This window comes from Sapajus apella, unplaced genomic scaffold (assembly GCF_009761245.1).
Source record: "Sapajus apella isolate SASKATOON/1434 unplaced genomic scaffold, GSC_monkey_1.0 scaffold59, whole genome shotgun sequence".
NCBI lineage: Eukaryota > Metazoa > Chordata > Mammalia > Primates > Cebidae > Sapajus > Sapajus apella.
The window spans coordinates 335,419-361,884 of NW_022436999.1; the positions used below are offsets into that span (position 1 = coordinate 335,419).

Genomic DNA, 26,466 nt, shown 5'->3' on the forward strand with positions numbered 1-26,466 from the left:
AAATGGAGGCACTGCAGTGGTCGTGGCAAGCTCACATGCCCACAGGGGCTAGTCAGGCTTTGTCAGCTGGTAGGAGAAGAATAGGGAGTTGGTGGCAAGTGGGGGTTGGAGGACTGTAGTCATCTGGGAAGTTTATGCACTTCCAGGGAGGAGGTTCACATTCAATGCAAACCATTAGCCGGGGGAAGGTGAGCCCAGTGTTGTCCCGGCTCCTATTTTTCTGAGAGAAGTTTGAAATTTGCATTTTTATGTGAACTCTAACTACTTTAAACCTAGCTAACTTTTTTTTTTAGATGGAGTTTTGCTCTCTTGCCCAGGCTGGAGGGCAGTGGCATGATCTTGGCTCACCGCAACCTTGGCTTCCTGGGTTCAAGCGATTCTCCAGCCTCAGCCTTCCAAGTAGCTGGGATTACAGGTGTGTGCCACCATGCCTGGCTAATTTTGTATTTTTTTAGTAGAGACGTGGTTTTACCATGTTGGCCAGGCTGGTCTCAAACTCCTGACCTCAGATGATCTAGCCGCCTCGGCCTCCCCAAGTACTGGGATTACAGGCATGAACCACACACCTGGCTTAACCTAGCTAATTCAGTTTTCAAAAAGCATAGTGCATACCCAGAAAGCAATCCTAGGGGCTGTATTTGGCTCATAGCCCTAGGTTTATGAGCCCTAGGTTTATCCAACCTCTGGTATAAAGGCTACCCTGCCTAGCTCCTGACTGCATTGATAAGTCTAGGAAACGGGGAGGGAGGAGTTGTTGTGGATAAAGAATGGCCATGAGGAGGAAGTTAGGGTGAAAGTGGGAGGTGAGATGTGGACCACACCATTACAGGGCCAGACCTGGACCTTGCTGGCTTTAGCTAGGAGAGCTGCAGGTCCTGGCAGGAATTATGCACAGAGGCAGGCAGGAAGGCGGCCCAGGGGGATGGTGTCCAGGCTGTGGGCGGCAACAATGTGGGCAGAAGAGTGCAGAGGTCAGGGAGGCAGCCGGGGCAGCCCAGGGAGCGGGAGAGGGCAAAAGAGAACTGGGTGGACCCTGGGGCTGAGGCTGTTTGCCCTCTGCTGTCATGTCACTTAGTGGGTGTGTGCACCGCCTCACCAACTATGCGCAGAGGAGAAGTATCACAGCCACCAGTGGATGCTCCAGGCATGAGGCGTCTATTGAGATAAACACAAAACGTGGGCCAGCCCTTGAAACTTGTAATCATAGTTGGGAATATTGGCCTGTCACACAGGAAGAGAAGCAGAGTGGCAGATCGCTTATGAAGAGAATATGTTTAGGCTCTAACAACTTGGGTTTGAATTTTACTTTTGTCACTAACAAGCCATGCAGCTAGGGGAAGTTATTTAACTTTTTTGGGGGGCCTGGTTTGTTCATCTGGGGGTATTAATATTTCCTACCTCGTAGGGTTATTGTGAGAATGGAATGAAAATGAATGCCATAATGTAAATGAAGTGCTTAGTACAGAGCCTGGCACACAGTAAGTGCTCTAATAGAGCTCAGTATTATTATCAGACAAGCAGTAACCTCAGTTAACTTGTGATTAAGCACAAAATCTGTTGTCTCAGCAGAGAACCAGTAACAGATGCAGTGAAAACTTTTCCCTTCCCTATTGCAAATACTTTCCTAAACATACTCTCTCTGGCCTGAACTCCTGTTTCCAGGAAAGCAGGAGACATTGTAGTCACCTGGACAGCTTGAGCAAATCAGTTTGTTTAGCCCTGGTACTACCTGCTTTACACAATGGTGTTTTCATTCAGCTAACAAATATTTACTGAGCAACTACTATGTTCCAAGCACTGAGAAAGGGTTCTGGAGATGTTGAGTAGAATAAGACAAGCTGTGGGACTTTAGGTGCTGAATCCAGCATACAGACTAAGCTGCTATAACAAAGAGGCTCCCAAATAGAATGGCTATATAGGCTGGGTGGGGTGACTCATGCGTGTAATCTCAGCACTTCGGGAGGCCGGGGGCAGGTGGATCACATGAGGCCAGGAATTTGAGGCCAGCCTGGGCAACATGGTGAAACACTGTCTCTACTAAAAAATACAGAAATTAGCTGGGCATGGTGGTGCATCCCAGTTGCTGTAATCCCAGCAACTTGGGAAGCTGAGGCAGGAGAATCACTTGAACCTGGAGGTGGAGGTTGCAGTGAGCCGAGATCATGCCACTGCACTTTGCACTCCAGCCTGGGCGACAGAGCAAGACTCTGTGTCCAAACAAACAAGCAAGCAAGCGAGCAAGCAAACAAACAAACAAACAAAAAACTCGGTACATATCCGAGTCATGGCACCAAAAAGAAAACAAAAAAAGCTAAATAAGACAGAAGTTTACTTATTTGTCAAGTAAGTCCTTCGGTGAGCACGCCAGGCCAGCAAGGTAGGTCCAGAAAGTTATCATTCATGGACCTAGGTTATTTTATTTTATTTTATTTTTCTATTTTGTATCTCGTAAATTTGTGTTTCAGGATGTGGGAAGCAGGAGGTGAAATCCAAGGCCAGCAGCTTACCATTAAGGAGTTTCCACTCACATCCCATTGGCTGGAGCTTAGGCCCATGGCCACACCTGGTTGCAAGGGATGCTGGGAAATGTAGTTTGGAGCCCACGGCCATCTGCTTGGGTGAAACGCACGGTAGGAGCTATCAAAAGAAAGAAAGGAGAATGAGGCTGGGCACGGTGGCTCATGCCTGTAATCCCAGCACTTTGAGAGGCCGAGGCGGGCGGATCACCTAAGGTCAGGAGTTTAAGACCAGACCAGCCTGGCCAACATGGTGAAACCCCGAATCTACTAAAAATACAAAAATTAGCTGGGTGAGGTGGCGCGCGTCTGCAGTCGCACCTACTCGGAAGGCTGAGGCAGGAGAAGCGCTTGAACCTGGGAGGCGGAGGTTGCTGAGATGGTGTCACTGCACTTCAGCCTGGGCGACAGAGCAAGATTCTGTCTCAAACAAACAAACAAACAAACAAACAAAGGAGATGAATACTGAGGCACAGTTAGCAGATTAAGCTTCAGGGAGAAAGAAAAGTAAATCAAAGCTTATAATACAGTGAGGTAAGTGCTCCTGTCGAGAGCTCTGATGGAATTAGTAAATAGAGAAATACGTGTGGCCCTCATGGAAACTTGGGCTTTGGAATCAGACTTCTGGGTTAAAATCCCAGCCCCGTCACTTACCTCTAGTTCCCACCCTGCAGGATTGGTATGAGGATTGAATGACCACACACATGAAGTTTTTAGGACACCTTCTGGTCCAGAGGGAATGCTCAGTAAGTGTAAGGTAAGGGTAAGTGTAAAGTAAGGGAAAGATGTGTTCAAGAAAGTCAGCTGCCAACTCAGGATATCTGGGAATCACTCCTGGATTCGCCACCACCTCTTCAGTTTCACAGCTTCCCACAGGCCTTGTCTGCATGGATACAAAGTGCAGCGTTGAACCCTGGGCGCTTCTTATCACTGAGAAATATGTTAATGAAGATAACACATTTATGAAGATAAACCAGGCCATCTGAATGGGCTGGTGTTTTGAAAAAAATAGAGTCAATTTGTGTTTACCTGGACTGGAACTAGGGAAGGAATTTAGAGAGGATATTCCAAGGTCCTCCTCAGCTTTCTATAGCTTGAGTGAGAGTGAATTCAGTCATGGTCTATAGGCCTCTGTGGGAACAGTAAGAGCCCATCTTCTTGGGTGTGTCTCCAGTAAAGGGCTCTGGAAGTTATTTAAAAATTCTGTTAGGCCGGGCGCGGTGGCTCAAGCCTGTAATCCCAGCACTTTGGGAGGCCGAGGCGGGTGGATCACGAGGTCAAGAGATCGAGACCATCCTGGTCAACATGGTGAAACCCCGTCTCCACCAAAAATACAAAACATTAGCTGGGCATGGTGGTGCGTGCCTGTAATCCCAGCTACTCAGGAGGCTGAGGCAGGAGAATTGCCTGAACCCAGGAGGCGGAGGTTGCGGTGAGCCGAGATTGTGCCATTGCACTCCAGCCTGGGTAGCAAGAGCGAAACTCCGTCTCAAAAAAAAAATAAATAAATAAAAAAAAAATTCCGCTACTGGCCGGGTGTGGTGCCTCACAATCCCAGCATTTTGGGAGGCTGAGGCAGGCGGCTTTCTTGAGGGCAGGAGTTCCAGACTAGTCTGGCCAACATGATGAAACCCGTCTCTATTAAAAATATAAAAATTAGCTGGGTGTGGTGGCGCATGCCTGTATTTCCAGCTATTGGGAGGCTGACACAGGAGAATCGCTCGAGCATGGGAGGTAGAGGTTGCAGTGAGCCGAGATCGCGCCACTAGCACTCCAGCCTGGGCGACAGAAGAAGACTGTCTCCAAAAATAAATAAATAAACAAAAAATAAACAGTAAAATAAAAACTCTACTACTTAGCTAAATAAAGGGGATGGTGGGCAGTGAGGCCTCCTAGGGGAGAATTTTAAGGACAATCCCGGTGGCCTTTCCAGAGGTCATTAGGCAAGAAGAGAAAAATGAAAAAATTGCCCTGCTGGGTGCTGCACTGGCAAGAGTTGGGGTATCCTCTTACAGGGAGCTGGTGTCCTCTGATCTGCAGAGGGTATCACATTTTTCATCTTCTGCACGTGTCATGTGAAAAGAGAACCCTTCTCACTTCAGAACAGAAATCTTAACTTTCCTTGGCAATTCACACAGTGGATAGATTTTAGCAGAAAAAGAAACATGTTGGAGATGGTTTTCCACTAGCTTTCTGCCCTGTCTCTTCTAGGGTCCCAGAGCCTTAACACTTTTTATCCCCCAGGTCTTGGAATTGGACGTCACACTACTCTGGAAAGTGGCATTGGTGCCATGTTGCAATGGGCACCATGATTGACTCCTAGGAAATGGGACGTGGGAGAAGGCAGCACACATTAGAAGATTCCTGGTGTTTAGGGCCTCACCTGTGCCTGTGGCGAGGCCAGCAGGAGTGGGCCAGGAGGTGAGTGTAGATGTGAGGCCTGGAGAGGACTAGCCCATGGACAAGGAGGCAGCTGATGGAGTTCCTGCCTGCCTTTCAGAACCTCAGCTGACCTCTTGGACTTGACCTCTAGGTGTCACAGAGGTCTACACCTGGCTAGCCTGGGTCTGTTGGTGGCTGTGGTCCAGGGTTTTCAGCCGCATTTTCTCCCTCTCTGTGTACCTCCTTTCTTCGCTCTCATGGTTTCCTAGCTGGGGCTTTCACTGGTCTTTCCTTACTACTGGGCTCAATATTTTGTTCTTTTTCCCTTAAGGAAGGCTTAGGAAGGGGGTTAGGGTGGAGTGGGAGCTGATTTGACTTGGATTTCCCATTCATGGAGGCTTCTTTTTAGAGACAAGGTCTTGCTCTGTCACCCAGGCTGGAATGCAGTGGCGTGATTATAGCTTAGTACAGCCTCCAATTCCTGGGCTCAAGTGATCCTTAAGCAGCTGAAACTACAGACAGGTGCCACCACGCCTGGCTAATTTTTTTTTTTGTTTGTTTGTTTGTTTGAGATGAAGTCTTGCTCTGTTGCCCAGGATGGAGTGTAGTGGCGTGATCTTGGCTCACTACAATCTCTACCTCCTGGGTTCAAGCAATTCTCCTGTCTCAGCCTTCTGAGTGGCTGGGATTACAGGTATGCGCCACTACGCCCAGGTAATTTTTCTGTTTTTAGTAGAGACAGGGTTTCACCATGTTGGTCAGGTTGATCTTGATCTCCTGACCTCGTGATCAGCCCGCCTTGGCTTCCCAAAGTGCTGAGATTATAGGCATGAGCCACCACGCCTGGCCTATGCCTGGCTAATTTTTAAATTTGTTGTAGAGGCTGGGACTCGCTATGTTGCCCAGGCTGGTCTTGAACTTCTGGTTGTGATCTTCCAGACTTGGCCTCCCAACCTATTGGGATTACAGGTATAAGCCACCACACCTGGTTTCATGGAGGCTTCTAATGAGACTTTGGTATTATCTGTGTACTAGATTATACATGTAGTCACCAAGATGTTCATCACAAAGCATCCAATGCATAGTCTGTGCCTTGACCACGCCATTCCCGGGGCATTCTGAGTCAATATTTAAAAATGCAGAGCCTATAATTCTCCTGTGATCATAATTATTGTTCATTGTGTATTTGACTTTGTGTGTGTGTGTATGAAAAATGTAAATTTGTTGTGTGTGAGAATCTATAATATGCCAAAAATGTTGTAATCCTGCTTTGTATTTCTTCATTTTTTAATAACCTGAACACCTGGTTTTCTTTTACCTCTGAGAGACCCTGTATTCAAGACCCTGCTAGATGAGTGGTCAGCAATCCTTTTCACATAAGAGAGTGATTCAGGAAAAGAAGAAAACATATTTATGGGGTTTTTTTCCCCTCCAATCAAAATGAAGAGGGCTTTATCGAGTTTCATGACCCAGGGTTGGGTGGAGCGTCAAGGAATGCTTAGTCCTGCAGTTGGCTCTGTTGAGTAGATAATATCAGTAAGAAAATGGGCACTGCATTTAGTTTTAATGTCCAGGTGTTTGGAGGCAGTTTTCTAATGTTTCATTCTGAAATTAGATCTCAGGATGCCTGTATGATTCTCATCACTGCATGGGCTAGAACCTGTGATGCGTGGACCCGTGTTTTATACATCTCAGCACCCCTTTTGACCAACATGGTGCCCAGCACACAGTACGGGCATAATAAATGCTTACTAGGAAACAATATGGTGTAATGGTTAAGAGCACAGACTCTAGCCAAACTGCCTAGCTTTGTCACTTATTAGCTGTGTGACTTTGGGCAAGTTACTTACCCACTCTGGGTATAAAGTGGGGATTATATGAATCCCAACCTCATAGATGGAGATGGAATGAGTTACTATATATGAGCTCATAGAGCAATGTCTAGCATATGCAAACCTTGCATAAGTGTTAGCAGCTATTATAAATATTATTATTGAACTGAATGGAAGCCCAAGTTGGCCTTCGGTGCCAGAGCCTCACAGTGAATCTTTTCCACCTCTGGCTTCCATTTTGTCACCATTGATCAGATCTCTTTAACAGATTTCCATATAAAATAACTATGCCTTTTCCACTCGTTCAAAACAAGTTTTTTTAAAGGAAAGCAACACCCAAAAACCCCAGATGCTTTTGAAGCAGTCCTGGACTCGGCTGTAATGGATAGTGTGTTGGCCTAATTACCTGGGGTAGAGGCTGCACATCTAGGTTTTGGAAACGACACTTTTCCAGTGAAAGTGCCAGTTTCTCTTTTCCCTTTCATCTGTTCTTACAGAATACCTTCTCAGAATGCTCAGCTAGTCAGTCCTGGCACTGACAGGGGAGAGTTCCCCGGAATGATACATGCCAAGTAAAATATGGCTCCAAGAGCCTTGTCCACTGGACGGCTTCATCCTTAATCATGTTTGTTTTTGTTCATTGGCTAATTTCTTAAGTTTTAAAAACTGAAGTATAACATACACACCAAAAAGTGCACATATGTTCAACCCCCCCAAAATTCACAAGTTGAACATGCTTGTGTCACCAACCCCCAGAGGAAGAAACATTACACAAGTGTAGCTGTGCCCCTTCCGGGAACTCCGATGTCCCCTACCCCATCCCACCGAGGGTGATTATTCTGATTCCAACCCCCTGGATTGGAATCTTCTAGCACATCCACTTTAGTAGCTGGAATTCCCCCTCAACATTGGGTTTGTGAGATTCACTCCGTGTTGGCTGTGGTTGTAGATCATTCATTCTCAATACTGTATAGTGCTGTGTTATGTAAATTCGCCATGGTTTATTTTCCCATTTTACTTTTGATGATCACATGGTCGTTTTTGATCTGGAACTTCCATGAGTAGTGCTGCTGAGAACATGCTGCTACTTGTCTTTTGGATACCTTAAGTCTACGCACCTCGAAGGGGAGTTAGTGGGTCATGGGGCAGGTGTGCGTTCAGTAGATGCTGCTGAATGCTTTTCCAAAGGGGTTCCAATGATCTGCTTGATTTGATTTTGAGGAATAACATTGTTCTATAATCAGATTTTGAGTTGTTTTTTTTTCCTAGAAATAGGGTCTTGCTCAGTCACCCAGGCTGGAGTGTGGTGGTATAATCATAGCTCTTTGCAGCCTTGACCTTCTGGGCTCAAGCAATCCTCCTGCCTCAGCCTCCTGAATAGCTGGGATTACAGGCGCACCACCACACCCAGCTAATTAAAAAAAAGTATTGTAGAGAGAGAAGTCTCATGATGTTGTCCAGGCTGGTCCTGAACTCCTAGCCTCAAGTGATCTTTCCACCTCGGCCTCCCAAAGTGCTGGGATTATAGGCATAAGCCACTGCACCTGGTCTTGATTTGGGTTTTAGAGCAGAATATCATGACACAAACTCTGTTGATTTTACCATGCCTTCTCCTCTTCTCTCATGTGTGTGAGTCATATGATAACCAGGTAAATTCATTCAAGTTTGCTGTAACTGCTTCTTTTTGGAGAGACTCTTGAAAGTCTTTTAGAACTGCTACCGAAATGGAAATTTTAAAGTTGTTTTCCTAAAATTGCTCCTTTTTTCTTTTCAAGAATAGTACATATAATCACTATACTCCCTGCAAAAGAAGTCCTCCTTCTCTTCCCCAGCCTTAACTTTTTACTGAACAAAATGTAGAGCTTAAGGAATTTTTGAGTGAAAATCATACACCTGTGAGATTACAGATTTTCCAAAACTTGCTGATTGGATCATTCTTCTTATAATTTCAATTCTAGTTGCCCCTCTTTGGAATCTGACAAAACTGGGCAAGTGGAGAGTCCAAGGCTTCCCCCGTCCAGTTCCTAACTTTTCCGTGTAAACAACCACAGTGCCAGGTGTTTCAGAAATGCAGAAGATAGAAGCGCCTTCCCATCCAGCCCCAGGTACCTTATAAATAGGGGCCTTTAGTCTCAGAGGCAACTTAATTGAATCTGTTAGTTCTGGCCTGCCCTCCCTTCCCTGACCCCCAGACAACAAGCTAGAAACAACATCCCACAGAACTACAGCAAAAATATTATTTCACGCACCGCTCCCTCATAAAAATCCCTTATCGAAGCGCTCTCAAATCCTGTAGCCTGAGGCAGTTATGATTTTATTTTACAGATGGCAAAATAAAGACCTGCAGAATTGACTTGACACAGTAAGAACCGGAAGAACTAGAGTCTGGAAGCCAGACCCATGCCTGGGAATTTGTACTTCTAGGAGCAGAGGGTCTCCTTTCTAAGGATAATTTTTAGTTATTTATTTTTTTGAGATGGAGTCTTGCTCTGTATCCCAGGCTGGAGTGCAGTGGCATGATCTCGGCTCATTGCAGCCTTCCCTTTCCCGGTCCTGGTTCAAGCAATTTTCCTGCCTCAGCCTCCCAAGTTGCTGGGATTATAGGTGCATGCCATCGTGGCCAGCTAATTTTTGTATTTTTAGTAGAGACGGGGTTTCACCATGTTGTCCAGGCTGGTCTTGAACTCCAAACCTTGTGATCCGCCCACCTCAGCCTCCCAAAGTGCTGGGATTACAGGTGTACAGGCGTGAGCCACTGCTCCTGGCCTCTAAGGAGAGTTTAAGGATAATGTGGCTGAATCAGGAGTTCATCATGAGGTCCTTTTCGTGGGTGACCTTCACATCCTGGGGCCTGTGCTTTTCTTGGGTTGGAAATGGTCTTTGGTTAGGACATATTGTCAGGGAATTTAGTGCTTTTTTGTTGGTAGTGGCCAAGAGTTGAAATTGAGTGAATACCCATCAGTCGGGGAATGGCCCAATAGCTTTGACACCTTTATATAATGACTTATAACAGAACCATTAAAAGGGTTTTGGCAAATTATGGTAGAATAAAAAAGGAGGGAGAAACTGTGTTCGATGTATAATTCCATTTTTGCTAAACAATAATGCCCCCACACCTCCCGAGCCTTCACTCTTCAGTGTGTGTGTGTGTAGAATTACATGAATATGGGGAGAATTGTGGAAGGGCACAAACTAAGACGTCAACACGGGCCACCTGGAAAGGCAGGGATGTGGGTAGCCATGCGGGAGGGTAGGGCACGGGAGAATAGTATCAGTCATATAATGCTATTTGAATACATTTTACGTATGCCTATATACGTATACATATGCATAAAGGAATGCACACAATTATGTGTATAAATTAAAAAATGAATCAAACCAGAGTGTCTCTAATACGAAGAAGGCTCTGAGCCCTACATGGGTCAGTTACCTTGGCGAGAGCTGGGTTCCACAGCTGCAGGCTTTACCCTCTCAGCCAGCTGGGTTGCAAGTGAAGGACATCGGTCAGCAATGGGCGGCTGAGTACAGACCCTGCTGCGTTTGGCAAACCGATAATTACAGCTCCCATCTCTGCTGTGTGTATGTACTATGTGCTCGCATTGTCATGATTTCTCAAAGTCAGGTATTTTTTTTTTTTTTTTTTGAGACGGAGTTTCACTCTTGTTACCCAGGCTGGAGTGCAATGGCGCGATCTCGGCTCACCGCAACCTCCGCCTCCTGGGTTCAGGCAATTCTCCTGCCTCAGCCTCCTGAGTAGCTGGGATTACAGGCACGCGCCACCATGCCCAGCTAATGTTTTTGTATTTTTAGTAGAGACGGGGTTTCACCATGTTGACCAGGATGGTCTTGATCTCTTGACCTCGTGATCCACCCGCCTTGGCCTCCCAAAGTGCTGGGATTACAGGCTTGAGCCACCGTGCCCGGCCTAAAGTCAGGTATTTTTATTCCCATTTTATGGATGAGGAAAAACAAGGGCAAGTCACTCAAGACCACACAGTGACTGAGTGGTGCTGAAATTCAAGCCTGGGTCTGTGAGTCCAGAACTCCAGCTTCTTCTTCATTTTTTTTTTTTTGAGAAGGAGTTTCTTTCTTATTGCCCAGGCTGGAGTGCAATGGTGCAATCTCGGCTTACTGAAACCTCTGCCTCCTGGGTTCAAGTGATTCTCCTGCTTCAGCCTCCTGAGTAGGTGGGATTACACATCCAGCTAATTTTTGTATTTTTACTAGAGACGAGTTTCTCCATGTTGGCCAGGCTGGTCTCGAACTCCCGACCTCAAGTGATTCTCCTGCCTTGGCCTCCCACAGTGCTGGGATTATAGGTGTTCTGAGCCACCCTGCCGGCTGCTGAACTCCAGCTTCTCAGGTTACTTCCTAATCGCACCTGGAGCTGGGCTTAACTGCCCTCAGTGGAGTGAGCGCCCTCCTGCCTGCTTTGATTCAAGCTGAGATTCCTGTGGGGCCCTCTCTCACAGATGTGGGTCCTACAGTGTGGGTTTTGCTATTTACACAAACTCATCCACCACCGAGTGTGCATTCCCTGTGTGTCCTCACTGGCCACTTCCTTGGTTTTGGATGGCAAAGTTTCTTATCTGTGTGTGGGGTGAGCAGCCTGTTCGGGCCACTGTCCCTAGGAGAGCAGGGCCGCACAGCAAAGTAGGGCATCCGGATGTCCTACCTCAGGACAGGTGAAAGGCAGACGGGGCTGTGAAAAAGGACACTGTGACCAAGTCTGACATCTATCTGGGACCTGTGTCATTTCACCAGTCCCTTGGGGAGTCGATGCTTAGGGCCTTCATGCGGGTCTCACTTCTACTTCTGCCTGCCACATCCCCAACTCCACTAACCACAGAACTAATAGTTGTGGCTTATTTGGTGGGCTGCTAACATGACTTCCACATAAATTGCCAAGTGCCTTTGCTATCGCCAAAGGTCTCTCAAAGCCAGAACTTAAGAGAAATATCACAGGTCTGCAAGTTGATATTACTTGAGACTCCTTCTCTTTGCTCATTTGTAAAATGGAAATATGATTTTTCTCCTGCTTTCCATTAAAAGAATATATATGGCCAGGTGTGGTGGCTCACACTTGTAATCCCAGCACTTTGTGGGGCTGAGGTGGGTGGATCACTTGAGGCCGGGAGTTTGAGAGCATCCTGGCCAACATGGCAAAGCCCTGTCTCTACTAAAAATACGAAGATTTTTAGTAGAGGTGTGGTGGCAGGCACGTGTAATCCCAGCTACTCGGGAGGCTGAGGCGCAAAAATTGCTTAAGCCCGGAGGTGGAGATTGCAGTGAGCCAAGATCATGCCACTGCACTCCAGCCTGGCAACAGAGTGAAACTCTGTCTTCAATGTACATATATATGATAGGTAATTTGTAAAAAAATAGCAAGAGACATATATGCTGGAAAGATAAGGCTAGTTCTGTGTCTTAGGTTTTGGCTGAAGATAAGTGTGCTGCTGGCGCCAGCCGTAATTGCCATTTAATTTTTTCTTTTTTTTGAGATGGAGTCTTGCTCTGTCATTCAGGCCAGTCAGGCTGGAGTGCAGTGGTGTGTTTTCGGCTCACTGCAACCTCTGCCTCCCAGGTTCAAGCGATTCTCCTGCCTCAGCCTCCTGAGTAGCTGAGATTACATCGCCACCTCGGCCTCCCAAAGTGCTGGGATTACAGGCATGAGCCACTGTGCCGGGCCAGTAATCACCATTTTTATGTAGTAAGTCTGGATGTTTCCAGTGTGAATGGACTGCTGTCTTCTCCAGGGTGCTCCTCTCCCCTCCCCTCCCCTCCCCTCTCCTCTCCTCTCCTCCTCCTCCTCCTCCTTCTTCTCTTTCTCTCTCTCTCCTTTCTTTCTTCACAATCTCAGCTGGCCTCCAACTCCCAGGTTCAAGTGATTCTCCTGCCTCAGCCTTTCGAATAGCTGGGATTACAGGTGCGCACCACTATGCCCAGCTAATTTTTATATTTTTAGTGGGAAAAAGTTTCACCATGTTGGCCAGGATGGTCTCAAACTCCTGACCTTAAGTGATCTCCCCCACCTCAGCTTCCCAAACTGCTGGGATTACAGATGTGAGCCACCGTGCCCAGCCTGGTGTTTGTGTTTTAACAATGGCATCCGTGACTTCCAGGAGCAGGCCCCTTTTGTGAAAGTTGACTTGACTGTGCAGGTTAGCTGGCTGCAGGGACAGCCTCCCTAGCCCTCACGCCTTCTCTGTGGCAGATGGCTTCGTTCCCCTGGTGTGGTTGTTGCAGCTGGCACTGGAGCCACTGCTTGCTGCCTTCCTTCACTGCCTGTGGAAGCCGCCACATATCCCAGGAGGGGAGGCCAGAACGAGGACAAAGCGAGCAGCAGGCTGGGGTCTTCACTCAAGGATCTGGGGCAAGACTTGTCATGGCCAGCTCCTTTCCTCTCTGCTCACAGATCGTAGACTGAGCTTCATGAAACCTGTAGACAAACTGTCTGGCCTCTCAGCTTATCTTTCTAGAGAGGAAATTCTTTTGAAGGAGCCTGTAAATGTTGTGATTGTGAACAGTGATCTTATTGTTAGCTCCTTAAGGGCTTGGACTAAGTCTCTAGTACCTGCCACAGTGCCTGATGCATAGTAAGACTCCAGAGAAATGCTCTTCATTGGCATGAAACTCCCTATAGACCCTATGGCTGGACAGCACGACAAGTAATCCTTTAGGAAAGGGTTTTCTTTCTTCCTTTGCCTTCCCCTGTGCATAGTAAAGTGTGATATCAGCAAGTCTTTTCCCCACCCTTATTCTTTGCATTTATTTTACTTAAAAAGTGATTTCTGGCCAGGCATGGTGGTTCATGCCTGTAATCCCAGCACTTTGGGAGGCTGAGATGGGCGGATCACCTGAGGTCAGGAATTCAAGACCAGCCCGGCCAACATGGTAAAACCCAGTCTCTACTAAAAATACAAAAACTAGCTGGGTGTGGTGGTGCGCACCTGTAATTCCAGCTACTCAGGAGGCTGAGGCAGGAGAATTGCTTGAACCTGGGAGGGGGAGGTTGCGGTGAACTGAGATTGCTCCACTGCATTCCAGCCTGGGCCACAGAGGGAAACTCTGTCTTGAAAAGAAAAACGTGATTTCCTTTTGACCATTAAGTAAAGGCGATTGGACCTTCCCACACGCCCCTCTCCCGTTTGCGTTCCGAGAGGGGATGTTGGAATAGGTTCTGTTTGGTTCTGCTTAACTCTGAGTAGATTGACCAGCTTGAGGGAGATTTTCTCCATCCTGGGAGCTCTCCTGTTAGGAATGTGGAGTCTTCTGAGGTCCCAGATCCAGATAAGACAAGGGCGGGAGCTCCCAGCAGGCTCCTAGGCACCACGTAGGACGGTGTCCTTCAGAGAAAAGGGAAAACAATTCATCCAGATAGGATGATAAAAGGAGTGACATCACAGAAGGCATGGCAGCTGCAGGGTAATCATACTCTCCCCACGAGGTGGTCAGGACCCCAAGGGAAGACCTAGTTTCATTGCGTTCCTTCTCCCTTTAGGGCAGGCGGGAGCAGGGAGGCATGGAGGAGGGCGCGCTTCTCCAATGGCTGGAGTAGGCCAGGGTTTTGCTCCTCATCCCCGCACTGCCTCCCTGCTCTGACAGTTTCTCTGGAGTACTGGTGTGCTACCTGGAAGCATTCGCATTCGGTTGCTTTATTATCCAGGGTTGCGCTGGGAGTATGGTGGGAGAGAGGGAGCAAAAAGGGAGAGCGAGGGAAGCCGATCACTGGTCAGGGAAGTAGAGATGTGATATGACCCGCAGAACGCCGAGCTCTGTCCTCGGTGCCCCCTCCCCAGAGGCTCCAACCCCCCCTGAGAACACAATGGTCAGCTTCCTGTTCCTCACTGGCTTCTTTGGGCCTGGATTTCCGCAGCGGATCTGTAAGCCATGTAAGTTGTGCTAATTTCAAAGCCACTTGTGTCTCCAGTATCTCCCTGGGGCACCCATGTGGTGAATGCTGGCCCTTGGGACGTCTGGGAATGTTGTCTCTGGTAGGTGGATCTCGAGCACAGTGCACAGGTTTTAGGTGTCGAAGAGTCAAATAAGGGGGATGAACCATGAGGTTGGTTTTTGGGGGCTCCTGGGTGTCCTGCACCTGGAAATCATTTCTCCTTTCCTGTCCCTGTGGGGTCACTATGCCTGGGTCAGACCTGGTTGCTGCCTTGCTGCTGGTCAAGTCATAGTTGCATGTATGTCTCGCTGCCACCCTGAATTTGGGATTTTACAAGTGGGCGAGGTAGCCAGACCACAGAGTGATCAGCCAGGGGAGGCCGATGCTCCGTCTTCCCCTCTTCACCTGCACTCCCTCCCCCAGCTGTGGATGCCTAAAGACATTTAAGGGTCTCCTGGGAAGCAGGCTGTTTGGCTTTAGTCCGAAGGTCTGGAGCTCCTGCTACAAACTGGAGAAACTGCTGCCCCAGCTCCTTGTGGCTGTGGGTCACTTTGTAAAGGATGATTGCATTTTTCTATTGAGAGAAAATTCACACAACATGAAATTCACCATTCTAACCATTTTAAAGTGCATAATTCAGTGGTGGTTAGTACATCCACCATCACCCACATCTGACGCCAGAACATTTCATCACCCTAAAAGGAAATCCTGCACTCAGGAAGCAGACACTCCTCACTCCCCTGTTCCCCCACCCCTGGTAACCACTAATCTGCTTTTTGTCTTCATGGATTTCTCTATTCTAGATATTTCATAGAAATGAAATCATGTAACACATGTGGCCTTTGTATCTGGCTTCTGTCACTCAGCATGATGTTTTCAGCGTTCAGCTATGATGTTGCCTGTATCAGTACTTCCTTCCTTTTAATGGCTGAATAATGGTCCCTTGTATGAATGCGCCGTGTTTGATGTACTTATTCATCTGTTGATAGATACTTGGGTTATCTCTGCTTTTTGGCTGTTATGAAGAATGGTAATATAAACCTTCATGTACAATCTTTGCATGGACATACGTTTTCAATTCTTTTGGGTATATGCCTGGGGAGGAATTTCTAGGTCATATAGTAACTCTATGTTTAAAGTTTTGAAGAACTGCCAAACCGTTTTCCCCGGTGGCTGCGGCATTTTATGTTCCCGTGAGTGATGTAAGGCGGGAGGGGTCCAATTTCTCCACCTCTTTGCTGACATTTGTGATTCTAGCCATCCCAGCAGGTGTGAAGTGGTATCTTTTTTTTTTTTTTTTGAGACAGCCTCACTCTGTTACCCAGGCTGGAGTGCAGTGGCATGATCTCAACTCATTGCAACTTCTACCTCCTGGGTTCAAGTGTTTCTCCTGCCTTGCCTCTTGAGCAGCTGAGACTACAGGTGCATGCCACCACGCCCAGCTAATTTGTGTACTTTTAGTAGTGACGGGATTTCACTGTATTGGCCAGTCTGGTCTCAAACTCCTGACCTCAAGTGATCCACCCACCTTGACCTCCCGAAGTGCTGGGAAAATGTTGGGATTACAGGCATCAGACTCCATGTCTGGTCTCATTTTTTTTTTTTTTTTAAACTTTTGAGACAGCGTCTAGAGTGCAGTGGCACAATCTTGGCTCACTGCAACCTTCTCCCCCCAGGCTCAAGTGATTCTCCTGCCTCAGCCTCTTGAGTAGCTGGGATTACAGGCACATGCCACCATACCTGGCTAATTTTTGTATTTTTAGTAGAGAAGGAGTTTCACCATGTTAGCCAGGGTGATCTCGAACTCCTGGCCTCAAGGGACCCACCCACCTCGGCCTCCCACAGTGCTGGGATTACAGGCATGAGCCACCGCTCCTGGCCTATTTGCCCCTTTTAAAATTGGGTTGTCTTTTCGTTGAGGAGAAATGAGTTTATTTTAACACATAATTGCTTCTTTCCCAGCCCCAGCATGGTGTGACCAGCCTGTGGAGATGGAGGAGTTTAGTGGGTCACTGAGAAGCAGGCATAGGTCTTTGCCTCTTAGGCTACTCCTGAATGTTTTTTTGGGTCTCTTCTTCCCTGGCTGTCCTTAAATGTTGTTTCCCCCAGAGTTCCTGTCCTTGACTGAGTTCTTGTTTTGCCCCCAATTCTCTAGCTGACCTCCTCGGCATGCTTGGCACCCTTCCGCATCCATAATGTTGGTTACTCCCCAGTGCACATATTCATCCTGGGCTTCTCTCTGGAGCCCTGCATTTGCATATCCAACTGGGACCTCAACACGTTCAAAACTCACCATGCTCCTCTGCCAAGCCTTCGCCTGCTCCCGGCTTTCCCGTCAGGATGAGTGTTGTCATCGTCTACCTCGCTGGCCAAGCTGGAGGTCATCGGGGTCCTTCCTCTCTCTCTCAGGCACGTCTGCCCCCTTCCCACCCAGTTTTCTTCCTTTGCTATGGTAGTAGCTCTTCCTAATGTGTTATCAGTTCATCGCTACCACTCTGACTGCCTTAGTTCCGGTCTTCGTCATTCCCGTAGACTTTCTAGCTTTGAGTTACTTTCATCCATCTGTACTCTGCCAGAATGATCCATTTGTATCACTGCCTACTTCAAACCCTTCAGTGACTCCTTGTTTTCTGAAGGATCAACTTCCAACTCCTTTGTTGGGTGCATGAGCCCTCTACCTTCTCTCCAAGTCATATTCCCCTGTTCATGGTTTCCTCAGAACTTACTTCAGCCATAAGGAATTCCTTGAGGTTTCTTGGATAGGTTGTATTCCCTCAAATCATCATGGCTTGAGTGCCCTGCTACTGGTATGAGTTAATATATGTGACCCAGGATAGATTTTCAGGACCGGATTATGGACCCAGTTATGCCCAAACCAAATACTAATATGGATAGAGAACATGGTGAGTATGGGTTGGATGTGGATTTTGGTTCAATCACTTATGAGAAAGAATTTGCAAACTGAATAGAAATTAGACTGCATTGTATTGCATTTATAAACTACAGGTATTGATCGACTTACGACCTATGCAACTTACGACCATTCGACTTTACGACCACAATCGCTAGCCACAACTGCTCCGCGTCTGGCAGCGCAAACGTTGCCCAGCTGGGCGTACGACAGTGCGGACCAACTTCCGGCAGCACTACCCTCTCCGGGTGCACCATTTGAACTGTACATATAGCCTACTCAACTTACGACCAAATCGTGTTACGACCGGTCTGCCGGTCCCAATCGTGGTCGTAAGTCGAGCACTAGCTGTACCTGTATTGCAAAGGTGATGGAGTCTTCTGGGAAAATTCTGGTATTTGCCCTATCTATAGTTCGTAGTTACTTTTTGAACCAAAAACAACAGAGGATACATGATAGGACAAGCATATGGGTATTTTGGGAGCTGATGGGATAGACTGCCGTAGCTGCAGACTGCCAGGAACACCAGTGTCTCCTACCTGTTTGGAGTCCCACCCCTTTAACCTCTGGATTTCTTGTAACTTTTTGTAAGGATATTAGTCCCTAGCTAGGGAAATTAAACGAAATTGAAGGAGTGATTTTTTACTCTTTTCCAAATAATTAAAAAAAAACTCTTATTTATCTTGGATTGCTTAGAGCTTTATCTTTCTCCCTCAAAAATTTTTATTTTCTTAATTTTAATTTTTGAAAAGAAACATGGTCTCACTCTGTTGCCCAGGCTAGAATGCAGTGGTGCAATCATAGCTCATCACTGCCTTGAACTCCTGGGCTCAAGCGATCCTCTTGCTTCAGCCTGGGGGGTAGCTGGGACTACAAGCATGAACTATCACCCCTGGCAATTTTTAATTTTTTTGTTGAGATGGGGTCTTGCTGTGCTGCCCAGGCTGGTCGCAAATTCCTGACCTCAAGTGATCCTCCCACCTTGGCCTCCCAAAGTGCTGGGATTACAGGCATGAACCACCACACCTAGCCCTTCCTCAAACTTTTCCTTGGAAAAATGTCAAGCCTTCTGAAAAGTTGTGAAAATAGTACAATGAACACCAGTATCCCCTTTGCTCAGATTCACCACTGATTAGCATTTTACTACGTTTGTTTTCTCTCTCCCTACCTTTTATGTGTGGGTGTGCCTGTGTGAGCACACATCTATATTTTCAGGAAAAGTGAGATTTAGTTTGTAGTACACCTTCCTTTTCTTGGTATGTTTTCAAGCCTCTGACAAAATGCAGTGCCAAAACTGAAGCCTTGAGTTCCTGGCTCAGTGCTGCCACTGACGGGAGCATACTTGGACGATCCTGAACAAGCTCTTCCCCTCTCCGAGCCTCAGTTTCCCCATCAATGAAATGAGGGCTTGGATCCCCTGTTCTTGAAGTCCTCTCCTTGTACTCAATATTCTACAGCCCCTGTGATGGCCAGAAAAACCCAGCCCGTTGGGACATTGTCAGAAGATACTTAATGGACTTGTGAGATGAACCCCCAAAATTTATTGCTCGCTGGGCTTTGGCCAGGACTGCATCTGGTTTATAACAAGGAGTGTTTTTTTTTTTTGCTTGAGAGAGCTACCAGTGCTTTGCCTGCCGAGGAGGGGAGGTGGGCTTGGTGGGGTGTCTACCAGAAGGAAGCGGCAGGAACTCTGACCTGCTTTCTGCCAAGTGAGCAGACAGAGAGGCTCAGAGCCCCCTCCCCCGCCACGTTTCCTTGAGGTGCCTGCTCGTTTTATCTGCCGTTTGCCTTGCTTCCCCCACACCCTTTTATAGCTCCTTTTGTTCAAGGATCTTGCCACCTCCTTTTTCTGTCCCTGGCCCACCTCCAGGTTAAATATCCAAGAAGGACAGCAGGAGTCTGAAGATGCTGATGACACGGGGGGCATTCATGGCTGGCCCTGAAGAAAGAATTTCATAGGTGGGGGTGATTGATATGGCTTGCTGGAGGCTTCCACAGCGCTCCCACCCACAGGGCCCAGGGCAGAGGTCTGAGATGCACCAGGCTTATTTTACAGCTTTAATTCCCATGGGTGGGATTGGAGAAAGGTTTAGTAAAAGAGAAAGGACTCAAATGTGTCAGGGTTGAGGGAAGGAACTAGTGAGATCAGGGTGACAAGGGGTTCATTTGTCCCTTTGGTAAGTGTTTATTGAAAGTCTGCTATATTACGTATAAGGGCCTTTTGACCCAAAAAGTCTGAAATTTGGGTAGCAATCATTAATTTGTGTTAGATACTGTACTATGTTATAGAAGTGGTAGAAATAATGTTAATAATTGTCATACTTCCTTTCCCGACAGTCACGTGCTAAGCGTGTCACATTGCTTCCATTGACTCCTCCCAGCAACTTGGACTGGGGGGTATTGTCCTCACTGTGCAAGGGAGGAAAGGGAGGCGTGGAACAATGCCTTGCTCGAGGTCGGGGAATGAGTAGAGGTAGGATGGGGATTTGAGTTCAAGTCTGATTTCAAATTCCACACCCTTCACCTCTGAGTCTCTTATTCCCAAAAGCTGTTTATGGACTGGTGCCAGTCTGTGACAGTTTCCACTGACCCAAAATATAAGGACAGTGTAACTGGATTTCTAATAATGCTTACTTTTTAAAATTCAGTCGTTCTGAACTGGGGCAATTTTGCCCCCAGGGGACATTTGGAAATGCCTGGAGACCATTTTTGGTTGTTACAACTGGGAAGTGCCTCTGGGATATAAGGGTATTATTGGCCAGGGCTGCTGCTGAGCCTCCCACAGAACATAGGACAGCCCCCCATTCTCTTCCCTCCAGTGCCATAGCAGAGAATTCTCCAGTCCAAAGTGTTAACAGGTGTGAGGTTGAAGAACTTATTTAATTTGAAAAATTCATCTTAAAATTACATTATCCTGACTTTCGGGATATGTATTCAATGCCCTTTCTTTTAAGAAACAATGATGTTAAAAAAAAGTTGGCAAGACCATGTTGAACCCTCCAATTTGTTGTTGTTAAAAGTATCTTGGATTATGGCTGAGCATGGTGGCTCATGCCTATAATCCTAACACTTTGGGAGGCTGAGCTGGGAGGATCACTTGAGGTCAGGGTTTTGAGACCAGCCTGGCCAACGTGGCAAAACCCTGTCTCTACTAAAAAGTACAAAAAAGTTAGCTGGGCATGATGGCAGGAACCTGTAATCCTCCTTGGGAGGCTGAGATAGGAGAATCACTTGAACCCAGGAGGCAAAAGTTGCAGTGAGCAGTCATGCCATTGCACTCCAGCCTGGGTGAGAGTGAGATTGTCTCAAAACAAAATATCTTGGATTGTGAAATTCAGACATCTAGGAATTACTCAATCTAGGAATTATATAAAAAAATATTGTTGGCCCAGCATGGTGGCTCCCACCTGTAATTCTAGCACTTTGGGAGGTTGAGGCGGGTGGATCAGGAGTTAGAGACCAGTGTGGCCAACATGGTGAAACCCCGTCTCTACTAAAAATACAAAACATTAGCTGGGCGTGGTGGCAAGTGCCTATAATCCCAGCTACTGGGGAGGCTAAGGCAGGAGAATTGCTTGAACTCTGGAGGCAGAGAACGTACCACTGCACTCTAGCCTGGGCAACACAGTAAGACTCCATCTCAAAAAACAAAAAAACCAAAAAACCCTGTTTATTAGGGATTAAAAAAGGCAAATATTTCAGGTTATAAGTAAGGCAATGCCTGGTGACGGGTTCTTGGGGCTTCTGGAGTTTGATTTAATAACAAATATTTGGGCTGGGTGCAGTGGCTCATGCCTGTCATCCCAGCACTTTGGGAGGCTGAGGTGGGCAGATTGCCTGAGGTCAGTTTGATACCAGCATGGCCAACATGGCGAAACCCTGTCTCAAAATTAAACAGACAAACAAACAAACCCCAAATATTTATTGACCACATATTGCATTGTGCGAGGCCTTATGTGAGGTCAAAAGGAATTTTGCCCTAATGATTTTAATGAGCTCCATAGGACAAAAAGTGAACACGTATAAAGTGGAAAACAAGGAAAGCCTGGCAGATGATGGTTAAATTTATTTGGTGATCGATGTTAATGAGGCAAACGAAGAGGTTTCTACCAGGAGGAGCTTGAGGTTCTTGATTGGAGCCAGCCATCAAGTAGCGCAGGTGACCCTGGGTGAGGCTTTCTTACTGCTCTCCTGTCTTGGACGAGGGCCCCTCAAGCCCAAGTGAGAAAGCTGTTTCTGATATCTCCTTTCGTCCTGTCTCCAGTGGGACACCCAGTCCTGCGAATTCTATCCTGGGAATGTTTCTAGAGCCTGCCCAGTCTTTTCCTAGTCCGGTGCATGCTCCACCCTGTGGCCAGGGTAATCTTGCTGAAACAGATCTGCTCACGTCACCCACCTCTGCTTAAAACCTTCAGTGATTTCCTCATTGCCCACAGGATAAAGTCCGAACTCCTTGGCAAGGCACTCTTGGCTCCGTCATCTGGGCCCAGCCTCCCTCTTCAGTCTTCGTCAGCCTTTGCTCCTCATTGCTTCTCTCCCCATGGTCTGGATGCTCCAGATGGCTCACTCTCTGTGCAGACTGCTGACCCGCTCCCTGGAATCCCCTTTCCTCTCTTTTCTACCTGGTAAAATCATACTAATTTTTAAATTTAATTTTTCATTTTAGACAGGGTCTCACCCTGTTGTCCAGGCTGGAGTGCAGTGGCACCATCACAGCTCACTGCAGCCTCGACCTCCCTGGCTCAAGCGATCCTCTCGCCTTGGCCTCCCCAACTGTTGAGACTGTAGGTGTGAGCACCGCACCTGACCCATGCTAACCTTTTGATGCTTGTCTCAGTCTTCTCCTCTGGAAGATGCCCCAGACCCTGCAGACAGGGGCCACTTCCTCACTTCCCCCCATGGGTCTGTGAACCTGTTGAAGGCAGCACCTGCTGTTTTTCTGCTGCGTTGTGTGACCGCATACCCAGCGTGCTTCTTAGCACACGGCAGGTACACAACCACTGCTTGTTGAGTAGAAAACAAATGGATAAAGGGGGGATAATTTAAAGTGGAGATAATAATGTTTAACCTTTGTTAGCACCCGAGGTTGCTTGTGGCATGTATGTGAGAATATTTTTTGAAGAATTCTGAAAAAAATGCACGGCTCTACAAATGCAAAGCAAGGTATTCATTATTGTTTTCAAAAGTAGAGATGATTAACGTTTGAACTATTATATCACCATTACACATTGTATTTTTTTTTTTTTTTTGAGTCAGGGTCTTGCTCTGTGGCCCAGGCTAGAATGCAGTGGTGCAACCTAGGGTTACTACAGCCTCAAGTTCCTGGGCTCAACTGATCCTCCTGCCGCAGCCTCCTGAGATGCTGGGACTACAGGCATAAGCCACTACAGCTGGTACACACCATATTTAAGAGAAAAGGGGGCCAGGCACAGTGGCTTGCACCTGTCATCCCAGCACTTTGGAAGGCCAAGGTGGGAAGTTCATCTGAGGCCAGGAGTTTGAGACCAGCCTAGCCAACATGGAGAAATCCTGTCTCTATTAAAGGTAAAAAAGAAAATTAGCTGGGTGTGGTGGCGCACGCCTGTAGTCCCAGCTACTTGGGAGGCTGAGGCAGGAGAATCGCTTGAACCTGGAAGGCAGAGGTTGCAGTGAGCTGAGATCGTGCCCCTGCACTACAGCCTGGGCAACAGAGCAAGACTCTAGAGTAAGACTCTGTCTCCAAAAAAAAAAAAGAGTAAAGGGAATGGTGGTTGAGAACTAGCAACTGGTATACCACGGAGACATGTAGAAAAACCCAGGTGGCCAGAATACTGCACAATTCAGCAAAGATATGCCTTGTTGGTGCAGGAAGCAAACACGGCTTGGCTTGTGACTCAGTGGCATGGACCTGCCTGGAGGTTTCTAGTGACAGCACACCCTTTTCTTCTCCGGAATTAGGGCTGAAGATAGAGAGGGCCACGGCAGGAGGGAGGAGGGCCTTGATTTTCTTTCTCTTGTGTGTTCCACTTTCTTCTCTTTCTGATTCTTCCATTTTCCAAATACTGTTTTAACCACCCCAAGTGAAACATGGCACATGAAAGAAGCGATAAAATGGAAGAAGAGGCGATCGGACTAACTTTTATGATTGATATCTGGGAAATGTGTCTTATTCCCAGCGCCCCTGCCCCAGGCTTTAATTCCATCCAGGCAGGTATTTTCTTTGTATAATTTTGCACCCTCTGCAGGTGCCTTGCACATAGTAGGTGTTCATGAATGCTTGCCGAATGAATGAACGAGCTCCTGAGTAAGAATGAAGTTGACCTCTTGGGTCAATTCCTTGGTGCATCTTCTCTTCTCTCTCTCCTTTTCCCCGAAAAGAGGGATTTTTCCTCCTTTTAGCGAGATGAGGATAGCGACCATTTTCTTTGGCACTTCCTCTGGAAACTCTTATTGTCACCTACAGGTTTGAGTCTAGGGACTGGATCCTTCACTTTTCAGACCCCTGAAGGTTGCCCATAGCAGAAAGGAAGAGGGGGGAGTAGGCAGAGTGCAAGGAGGAAGCCTAAAGGATTAATTGGTTAAACTTTATTACAAAGGCTGGTCCTATTGTTTACAGGCCATTAAAAACCATTATCATCTTCCCAGGCCAGGCAGACAGCAGCCAGCTGCTTTGATGCATGTCTTAGCGAGATAAGGAAAATGTATCCCTTGTTTTGACTTCAGGATCTCTTCTTGGTTTATTATGTGACATGCGATTCAACTTTCTCTCCATACGTCCCTGATCTCAAGACGACTTTTTCAGGTTGTTGGCAGGGGAGGTTCAGGTTAGACTCCTACAATTTTTAGACTTGGAAAAGCCCGCTGAGATCAATGACTGTCCCTAACCTGCGCCCTCCCTTTCCCGCCTCCACCCCCATCTGTATTTTTCCTCCATGGCAGAGCAGTTCCTGGACTCTCAAGTAATTTGCACTTATTGATCTCTCAGGAGGGCAGACTTTTCTCATGACCTTCAGTGAATCCTCCCACCTCCACAGTCACATGTACTCTGCAGAGAGGACTTCCCAGAGCTCGCCTGCCTCATTCCAAATGACCAGCTCCTTACTCAGCATCCACAGGGTACTGTGTGCATAGATGGAGTTTTCTTAACTGCCATCTTCTGCGATAGGTGTATCTAGGGTTCCCCTGAGTGGTCTGGGCAGAGCCTGTGGGGGCCCTCATCCGCATCTCAGACAATCTGTCTTCCTTGGGGCCTTCTTGAAAGTGTGACTTTCCATCTGGATAGAAACAGGCAATGGGATGTGGGCTGTGCCCATCCTGCAGTGTTCGGGTGATCCTGTGAAATTTTCTAGGTTCTAGACCCGAAAAGAAGCCCTGAATTGATACTGAACTTACTTTTAGCTGGTTGATGAAAGAGTTCGAGTGTGCTCTGTGAGAGAGAGTGACCCAGGTTGGCAGATATTAGGCACTCACATGGTTATTGAGCAAATGAATGAATGCATGTAGGAAGCAAAAATGTCAGCCAGTACTAGGTTTCTCTTTGTGGGTCTGTGTATTTAATTCAGTATTTACGGAGTGTCTGCTCTGGGGAAGAGCTGGTGCTGGGGGATGGGGTCAGAAAGATGTATAAGATCTAGTTCTTTTCCTGAAAGCTAGACTGAAAAGAGAACACATAAAGAAAAAAAGAGGCCGGGCGCGGTGGCTCATGCCTGTAATCCCAGCACTTTGGGAGGCCGAGGCAGGTGGATCACAAGGTCAAGAGATCGAGACCATCCTGGTCAACATGGTGAAACCCCATCTCTACTAAAACTACAAAAAATCAGCTGGGCATGGTGGCACGGGCCTGTAATCCCAGCTACTCAGGAGGCTGAGGCAGGAGAATTGCCTGAACCCAGGAGGCGGAGGTTGTGGTGAGCCGAGATCGCACCGTTGCACTCCAGCCTGGGTAACAAGAGTGAAACTCCGTCTCAAAAAAAAAAGAAAAAGAAATAATAATAAAAAAAGATCTAGTTCTTGACCTCCAAGAGTTTACATTTAGAAGAGAGAGAGAGAATCATTATAAGACAAGGCATAAGCTGGGCACGGTGGCTCATGCCTGTGATCACAGCACTTTGGGAGGCCGAGGCGGGCAGATCACCTGAGGTCAGGAATTCGAGTCCAGCCTGGCCAACATGGCGAAACCCCATCTACTAAAAATACAAAAATTAGTTGGGCACGGTGGCGCGTGCCTGTAGTCTCAGCTACTTGGGAGGCTGAGGCAAGAGAATCACTTGAATCTGGGAGGTGGAGGTTGCAGTGAGCCAAGATTGTGCCACTGCACTCCAGCCTGGGTTACAGAGTGAGACTCTGTCCCCCTCAAAAAAAAAAGAGCATATAGGAAAGCTTCAGCTGGTCGTGGCGGCTCACACCTATATCCCAGCACTTTGGGAGGCTGAGGTGAGGTGAGGTGGGCGAATCACTTGAGCTCAGGAGTTTGAGACCAGCCTGGCCAACATGGTGAAACCCCATCTCTACTAAAAATACAAAAATTAGCTGGATGTGGTGGCAGGCACCTGTAATCCCAGCTACTCAGGAGACTGAGGAGGAGGATGTCTTGAACCCGGAAGGTGGAGGTTGCAATGAGCCGAGATGGCGCCACTGCACTCCAGCCTGGATGACAGGGTGAGACGGACTGCCTCAAAAAAAAAAAAAAAAAAAAAAAAGCAACTTGAAGGAGCACAAAGGACAAAGGGTGGTAGGTTAATTCTGAATGGGAGCATCAGGTGAACTTCCCGGAGGAGATGATTTTTAAGGATTTCCACGAACAGGGAGGAGGGCGAAGGAGATACTGGTGAACAACAACAAAAGTGTGGCCACCTGGGAGTGCTGTCAGCTTGCCCGGACCGGTCCTGGCAGCCCCAGTCCAAACCCACGTCCCTCCTGCAGCCAGGGTGGCTCCAGAGCCATCTCACACAA

General features: G+C 47.3%; 1 protein-coding gene across 5 annotated transcripts in view; it reads left to right on the top strand.

Annotated features, from left to right (window-relative positions):
- Nucleotides 1-26,466, top strand: part of DPF3 (double PHD fingers 3) — a 281,327-nt gene that overhangs the window by 42,189 nt on the left and 212,672 nt on the right. The window lies entirely within an intron of this gene.